Source organism: Dipodomys spectabilis, unplaced genomic scaffold (assembly GCF_019054845.1).
Source record: "Dipodomys spectabilis isolate Male_0828 unplaced genomic scaffold, ASM1905484v1 ptg000429l, whole genome shotgun sequence".
NCBI lineage: Eukaryota > Metazoa > Chordata > Mammalia > Rodentia > Heteromyidae > Dipodomys > Dipodomys spectabilis.
Window position 1 is genome coordinate 335,455 of NW_024871106.1, and position 7,914 is coordinate 343,368.

The following is a 7,914-nucleotide window of genomic DNA, read 5'->3' on the forward strand; positions in this document are numbered from 1 at the left end:
GATCCTAGGACGCGTGGGTCCTGTAGAAGAATAATACCTTTTGGACATCATATCAGCAAAATTTGGTTATGATCAGAAATATGGAGAAAACCATTCTGGGTCCAGCGAGTTAAAACAATATACAGAGCAGCAGAGTAAAATGCCTTACATATTAAAGGAAAACAACATTTTTTTTTGCCATGTGAATTCAGGAGTCTAAGAACACTTAGAAGGTATCACAAGTTTATATCGAAGACATTGCATTGATACTTCTTATATTCTAATATATATTCTAAACTTAATTATTTATATTCCAATCTATTTATTGTAATAAATATCAATTTATTTGTCAAATTATCGATTAATTCTAGTAAGTTTCATTGTGTGAAACATAAAATTAGCACATATAAATATAAAATATATAACTATATGTAATATAAGGAATGTTTTTCATTGTTCTGTTGTGGTAGGGTATCAAAGGCAACTCTGTTTTACAGTATTATTCCATTATCTCTACCTCAGAGTTTGGTAGAGTTAGACCTAAAGCTTTACCATTTGTAGATTTACAGCCTAGAGGCAAGAGGAAACACTGAGATTAAAACATTACCAATTTAAGGCCTAATATCAAGGAAAAAATATGGACTTCTCCTGGAGCTATGGAAATATTTGGTGATAGAAATTCAGTAGTGTAAGTTCCTGCCTGGTTGGATGGTAGACAGGTCAGGACATTAGGTAATCATGCATAAGAACAATTTTTTCACCTTTTTGGCTTTAGCTACTTTTGAAATGGTAGGTATAATAAACAATTATATTTTGATAAAATACTTTCTAGTCAGAACTGTTTATTTCTCCATGATCCCTTGTAACTAAGATTAGTTTTTTTCCAGTAAGATAATCTTTGCTGTCAGGGTAAGATATTCTGGTTGGTCTGTTACTACATGGAAGAAGGGTAAAGGGCCAGTAGACATTTGTGCCAGTAAGACCTCATTTGGGAAATTTTAAGCTGCAAAATTTTAGAAGTAGCTCTTCAGCAAGGCTTACTTTGAATCCATTAGCTCCACAAAGCTAACTCAGTTGATAAATAAGTACTTGAAAAGCCATATCTTTGAATCTAGCTATAAAGGCTTCAAAGTATGATGAAATTTAAAATGAAAAAGACTTAAAATAGTCATTGGCAAAATAATTGCAAGTGTGAGCAATCCACCGAACAATATATTTTTTCCACTATACACAGAATTTCAGAGAAATAAGATCAATAGCATTGTTAGTAACAATAAGGTTTCCTTGTTACAAATAGGCAACCAAGGATATATGCCTGTATAAAGATTGCATCATTAAATACTTAAATTCACAGGATACTACATGCTTCGGCAGCACGTATACATAAATTACAACAATATAGAGATTAACATGCCACTTGGACAGGGATGATCTGAAAATATGCGAAGTATTCCATATTTTTCATTCTTCAGATGCAAGAAATGAAAAACAGTTATTAAAAAGTTGATTACAAAAATACAAGTGTAACATCACATGCGATTCATATAATTAAAAGTTAGTTTGGCATCAGTGTATTACATCTTCACCTTAGAAAGGTCTTTACATAGCATAACTTTACAAAACTTTGAAATTAGATAACATTTTAATTTTATCCCAAAGAAATAAAATACTATAAGGACCTAGGAGAAAAAAGAATCTTAAACTGTTTTTATATGGAATGCAATCTGTAAGGACACATTTATTAATGAATATATATAATATAAAACAATGTAGTATTCAAAGTATTATATCTAGGAAAGAATGAAATAGATTATGGACATCTTACAAACAAAATACAGAATATGTTAAAATATACTTTCTTCAGACAAGCATCAGAAATATCTTTAGTTTCTGTACTACTCATTTCAACAGATACGTTAAAATTATTTCTGATTTAAAAAATCACAAGCTCTACAGAAATCATTATAGATGTACACAAACAACTCTTGAATATATTTTGAAATCAAAGTCAGGCAATTCATTTGGAAGAATACCATGGAATCCATGAATTTTTAAAGTAAGATATTGCTGTTGCTTTGTATTGTGAAAATATTTTGTACAGAGACAAAGGATGGACTGGCATTTTTGAAATTTAAGTAACTTAACCAAATCATTAAGACGTAGGAGAACAATTTGTACAGCCTTTCACAACTTCAAAGAGGTAGTCATACATACTTATCTTTTGGCAGTATCAAATGCAGTTTCTTCCAAGCTGTTCTTCAGACCTGGTTTAATATAATGGTTCAACAGAAGGAGATCAAACGTATCTTTGCTGTTTCTATTCCCAGCAGCAAGATGCAAGGGGGTCAAGAGGCCTTTAGTTTAGACACTGGTATCTGCATCATGATGAAGTAATAAAGAAGCCACACTGGAAGTATCCCACGTATAAGCACTGTGCAGGTGTGTCCAGCCATTCACAGTTATTGCATGAATATCTGCCTCGAGCCACCAACTCATGGACAATGTCTCAGTGTCAACTGTAGGCTTCCTGATGAAGAGCGGTATACTCATCTTCATCCCTAGTATTCACACGAGTGGCCTTTTTGGAAAGATTTCTCCACACTGTAGCAAGCCGATTAATTAGGCAGCCCAAAGAAGAAATTTGCTTGGATCCTTCTCCACTTTTTTTTTTTTTTTGCAAATGATACCATTCCTCACTTTTTCATCTTGTTCCTTGTCTTCATCAGAATTGCCTAACCAGAGACTTTGAGTACCAGTTGGAATGAGGTGTCCATGTATTTCCCCAATAGTTCACATTGGTTGAACTAATCAGAAAAAACTGGTGAATTTTCTGCATCTTTTTTTTCACCATGATTTGTTTTCTCTTTTTCCATTTTTACTATTCTAAATATTCTAACTGGAGAGTAGAGAATTGATAGAAAGCAGAGGAAAGATTTTCCTCCGTATTAAAAGGTACAGACTGAAAATGAGGACTAGTGGTGTCTTCATGTGCAGCTTATTCTAGGAATGAGAAAATAGGAAATAATACCTTCTATGTAAATGATTTGAGAAATGGCAGAGCAGAAAGTGAAATGATGCAACCAAAAATATAAAAGTAAAATAAATTAGGATAATTATGGAGCAATCATATTATCGATGAGAACCTTGAAAGAGAGAGAGGAAGAGAGAGACTTGTGTAATGCACTAACTAGCCACAATATCCATGCCTCTGATCAATTTATAGAGCAAAAAATTTTATTTTTAAAAGAGATGGAAATAGAATTTACAATGTGTCTCTTTATGATGTGCAAAGTTATGTATTGATATACATTGCATTGATCACTTTTCTGCTACTGTGAGGAAAATACCTGCAAAGAACATTTCTGAGGAGGAAACTATTATATTGACTCATGGTTTAAGAGAACACAGTTTAAGAAAAAGTGTCTCCATTGTTTTTAATTATATTTTTATTATCTTAAATAATTGTACAAGGGAATTTCCATTCCACAAATCAGTTTTTATGTACAATGGATCTTTACATAACTTCCCCACACCCTTCCAAATCTCACCCCAGTTTAATTTTTTCTACTTTCATACTATCTGTATTGAATATTATGCCTTCACTCTCTTACTCCATAACTCTTTTTAATCCTTCCCTTTGAATTTTCCTCTTAACTTAAGTGATAGTTTCCTGGTATTCATTTTGTTGGATTAAAAATTCAATTTTATAAGAAAATACACCTTTTAAATTCTCCTCTGCTAATAGCATGCTTTGGTTAATATTGCTGTGAAAACTTGTATAAAGTTCTATCTTCCAAATATGAGACAGAGCATGGGTCCTTTGTGTGTGTGTCTCTGACTTAGTTTACTTAACATATTTTTAGATCTATCCATTTCTTTGCAAATAATGTAACAATCTTCATAATGGATGGGTGCAATACAATTGTGTATATGTGCCACACTTTCTCTAACCATCCTTCTGCCAAAGGGCATCTGGGCTGTTTCCATAAGTTTTCTACGGTGAATAGTGCAGCAGTGAACCTGGTCGTGAAAGTGATTTTACTGTAACCTTTTGGAAGAATTCATCACTATCTTTCTGGGAACAATCTTCTAGCCAGTTTTCCAGAATAAGCACATCCCTCTCTTCATCTCCATTAGAACGTATTGCAAATCCTCAAAAACACACTACCCCCTACAGGTCACAATAAGCTAAAACCACACGGTGCCCATATTTTTTCAATACTTTTTTTCATAATTGTACATATTATTTAGTGAGAAACTTCTATGTACTTTTCTAATGTGGGAATGAGGGACATGACAATAGTGTAAAGGTAAGAAATATGCAATTTAATTAGCTATTATCATATTTAAAATCATTTTCAGCTCTAACTCATAGCCTCACTTACTATTATTTTAATCTTTATTTGATTACTTCATCTATCCTCTAACTTATAACAGGTGAGTTAAATACAAAGGCAGAAACTGTGGTTTGATTTTGACACTCATGTGTGAGGATGCACAATATGGGTAAATAGATTAATTGGATTTAATAGCTATTATCCATTTTGTTCAAATACAGATGATTTTGCCAAACTGATTCTCACAATTCATATTACATTCAACAACAAGAAACGTGTGACAATTCCCTTTGTTTTGCTCCTTATTAACTTTTGTTTCCATTTTATTTTATTTTTATTTATTTATTTTTCATCTGTCGTGGGGCTTGAACTTGGATCTGGGTGCTTTCCCTCAGCTCTTCAGCTCAAGGCGAGCACTCTACCACTTGGGCCACGATGCCACTTCCGGTTTTTGAGTGGTTTATTGGAGATAAGAATCTCTCAGACTTCCTTTTCTGTCTGCTTTGACTTGCAATCTTCTGATCTCAGCCTCCTGAGTAGCTAGGATTACAGGCATGAGCCAACGGCACCCAGCTACCATTTTATTTTATAATGTAGGATGATTTCACAAATCTATTGTAGATACAAAAATATGCTAAAATATTTCTATCCGTATGCATTGATATATACATACACACATATATTACACAGGTTATAAAGATAATTTATAACTTCTGAAACTGCACAATTTACTAAATTATTAAAATCATTGATGGCTCATGGCTGGAATCCTGGTTACTCAGGAGGCTGAGATCTGACGATTGTGGTTTGAAGCCATCCTGGGCAGGAAAGTCCATGATCCTCTTATCTCCAAATAACCAACAGAAAATCAGAATTGGAACTGTGGATGAAAGTGGTAGAGTGGTAGCCTTGAGAGAAAAAGCTCAGGGACATCACCTAGGCTCTTAGTTCAAGAAGTACAATCTACCCCAAAAAATCTATTTAATTTACCCCTGTGTAAGTAGAGTATTTCCATCACCCAAGTGCACATCCATACTCATTTGCAAGGTAACTGTTTTGTCTGAAGTACCACAAAACATTATCACTTAAGTAGAAAGTATTGCAATGTGGGTTCATTCTATCTCTCTCATGGATTTTTCTCCACTCAAATACTCAAATTTTTCAATTATTTAAAATCATAGTTTTTTCTTTAATACCCATAATATTAGAGTTTGAATTGAGTGTCTTGTGCCCCCAAAATGGTTGTTCTTACCACTTTGTCATGTCCTCAGACTTAAATTATTCTGATTATTTTTCAGATAGAATCTGGCTTCCTACTTGTATCTGATTTTGGGCTCAGTACACTTTATGTTATTCTTCCTGGAATTTAAAATAACAGGTGCATGGCATCGTGTACAGATCTTTCTGTCCAGTCTGGGCTTTAAGCACTATCCTTAGAACAGTTCACTCCCATGTAGTCAGGATATTCATAAGCTTGTCATAGTTTTTTTTTTATATTTGCATTTTTTGCAGGTTCTTCAGTACTGAATTAATTTATGTTTTCTTGGGTTGTTTTGTTTCATTTGAATATATGGATTATTGTTCTTCACTTTTCCTTTTGTTTCTTTCACTCATGTTCTTACCTAAAGTGCTGAGAAACCAATTCTTCTTTCTCAAGATAGTCAAGATGAATATTATTTATTCCAAAGAAATTTCAGTAATATTTAAACACCTCATACCTATGAATAGTATACAAATGTTAAGTTTTGAGAAGGGTCTTTTTATTTGCACAGCAGTCTTTGGCATACACAGACAGATCATGAATTTTATGAAGTTAGTAAAACTACAGATGCTCGCCAGGAGGAGAAAAACCTATCATTGTTTGACAGGGTCTTCCCTTCTCGTGAAAGAAATATGCTGCTTGATGCAGGATTACACAAAATCATATTCCTAGGAGGAACCTAAAAATCATCTAATACAACAGACTTGAGAGAGACGAATTGACTTCCTGAATAATTTACTTTTGGGTCAAATAAAAGCAGGCTTCCAAAGTGAGAGCAGACTTTAGAGAAACATGAGTTGTATGTAAATAAGTGCTTAGCTGATTTTGTTAATTTGTAAACTAATACAGGGAAATAAAGTACAGCAAGGTTAAAATTAAAGAACTTCACATTGAAATATTCATTTGTGTGTGTGTGCACGCTCGTGCGAGTACGCGCACACACATGTGCATGTGCTCATGCATACATTCATTATTCTTGAGGCTTGATATTGCGTAGGCATTATTCCTAAGCTTCTGTGCCCAAAGGTAGTGGTCTACCACTTGAGCCACTGTTCCACTTCTGGTTTTTTGGAGATAATCGCATGTATTTTCATGATTTGACTAGCTTTGAACAGTGGCCTTCAGATGTCAACCTCTTGAGTAACTACCTAAGCTGATTCAGCCTATGAGTAGCTAGTTAAAATTCTGTCTGTCCTCTATGCTTCACTGCTCTTATATTCTTATCCTGAGGTAATCACAAGCCTAAGTCATATATGTCACTATGATGGGCTGTGATAGTTCCGTTTTGAGAGGTCATGCAGTGTATATAGGAAGCCACTGTGCTCCAACCTATGTCAGTTTACACATCTAGGAGCTCTTGATTGGTGACACGCTGGACTGACTCAAACAAAATTCATTAGTTTTCTGATTTTGGGGGGGTGAGTTGTCGTTTGGTTTTGGTATTTCTTTTTATTTTTTCTGGGTTTCCATTATTTTATTTAGTTAATTTTAGGTAGACTTGCTACCTGCCATCAAAGCAGAAGGATGGAAGAATACAAAGAATCATCCTCCATATTCTTGAATGAAGAGATTATCAATCAATACCAGATGAAAGAGCTCATCGACCATGATACCAATGGACAAGTGAAGCTGGCCATCCACACCTCACACACATGGAAGTGGCAGTTAAAATACTCCTGAAGGGATGAAAGGTTAAAGTTTGAGGCAGTGACCACTTGTTGCTTGTTTCTGTCTAGCAAAGCAACACGTGGTGGTAATCCAAATACCTGGTTGATTGTGTGCCTTTATAAGACCTGCAAATCCTTTGGTCGGGGCTCTCCTCCTAGGCTCCACTGTGTCAGAGTGTAGGACGAGGCCCAAGCTGCAGCCCGTTTAAATAAAAAGCTGTAGAGTCTGACTCTCGGTGGTCTTTTTGATGGGAGGAGGTCCTGCAACCATGGCATAACATATTAGTGGGGTTCGTCTGAGATACCCCTCAAAGACCCCCAAGACCTCATACTCCAAAGGTAAAACAGCGTTGTCTTTGTTAATTTGTCTTGTCCTCTCGTTTGTCTGTTTTACTTTCATTTTCCCTTGTGAGGATATCCCCTCAAATTTGTAAAGGGCTTTCAAAGTGGACCCACTTGCACGACAACCCTGGAGGAACTGAGAGACATCGCAGATCCTCTTGTGGGGAGGGGGAACCCTGCTGTGTGGAGCAGGGGTCCTTGGAACCCCATTGTGGGGCGGGGGGGGGGGGTCCTTGGAACCTCGGCGTGTGAATTGTGGGGCAATGATTGGTTTGGTTTGGGGCCTGAACTGACCAAGAGACCCTCCTAACCGAGGCCCAACTCGCCC

At 35.5% G+C, this 7,914-nt stretch overlaps 1 pseudogene; it reads left to right on the forward strand.

Moving 5' to 3' along the window:
* Positions 1 to 1,341: 1,341 nt before the first annotated feature.
* Positions 1,342 to 1,441, forward strand: LOC122097738 (annotated as a pseudogene).
* The last annotated feature ends 6,473 nt before the right edge of the window (positions 1,442 to 7,914 follow it).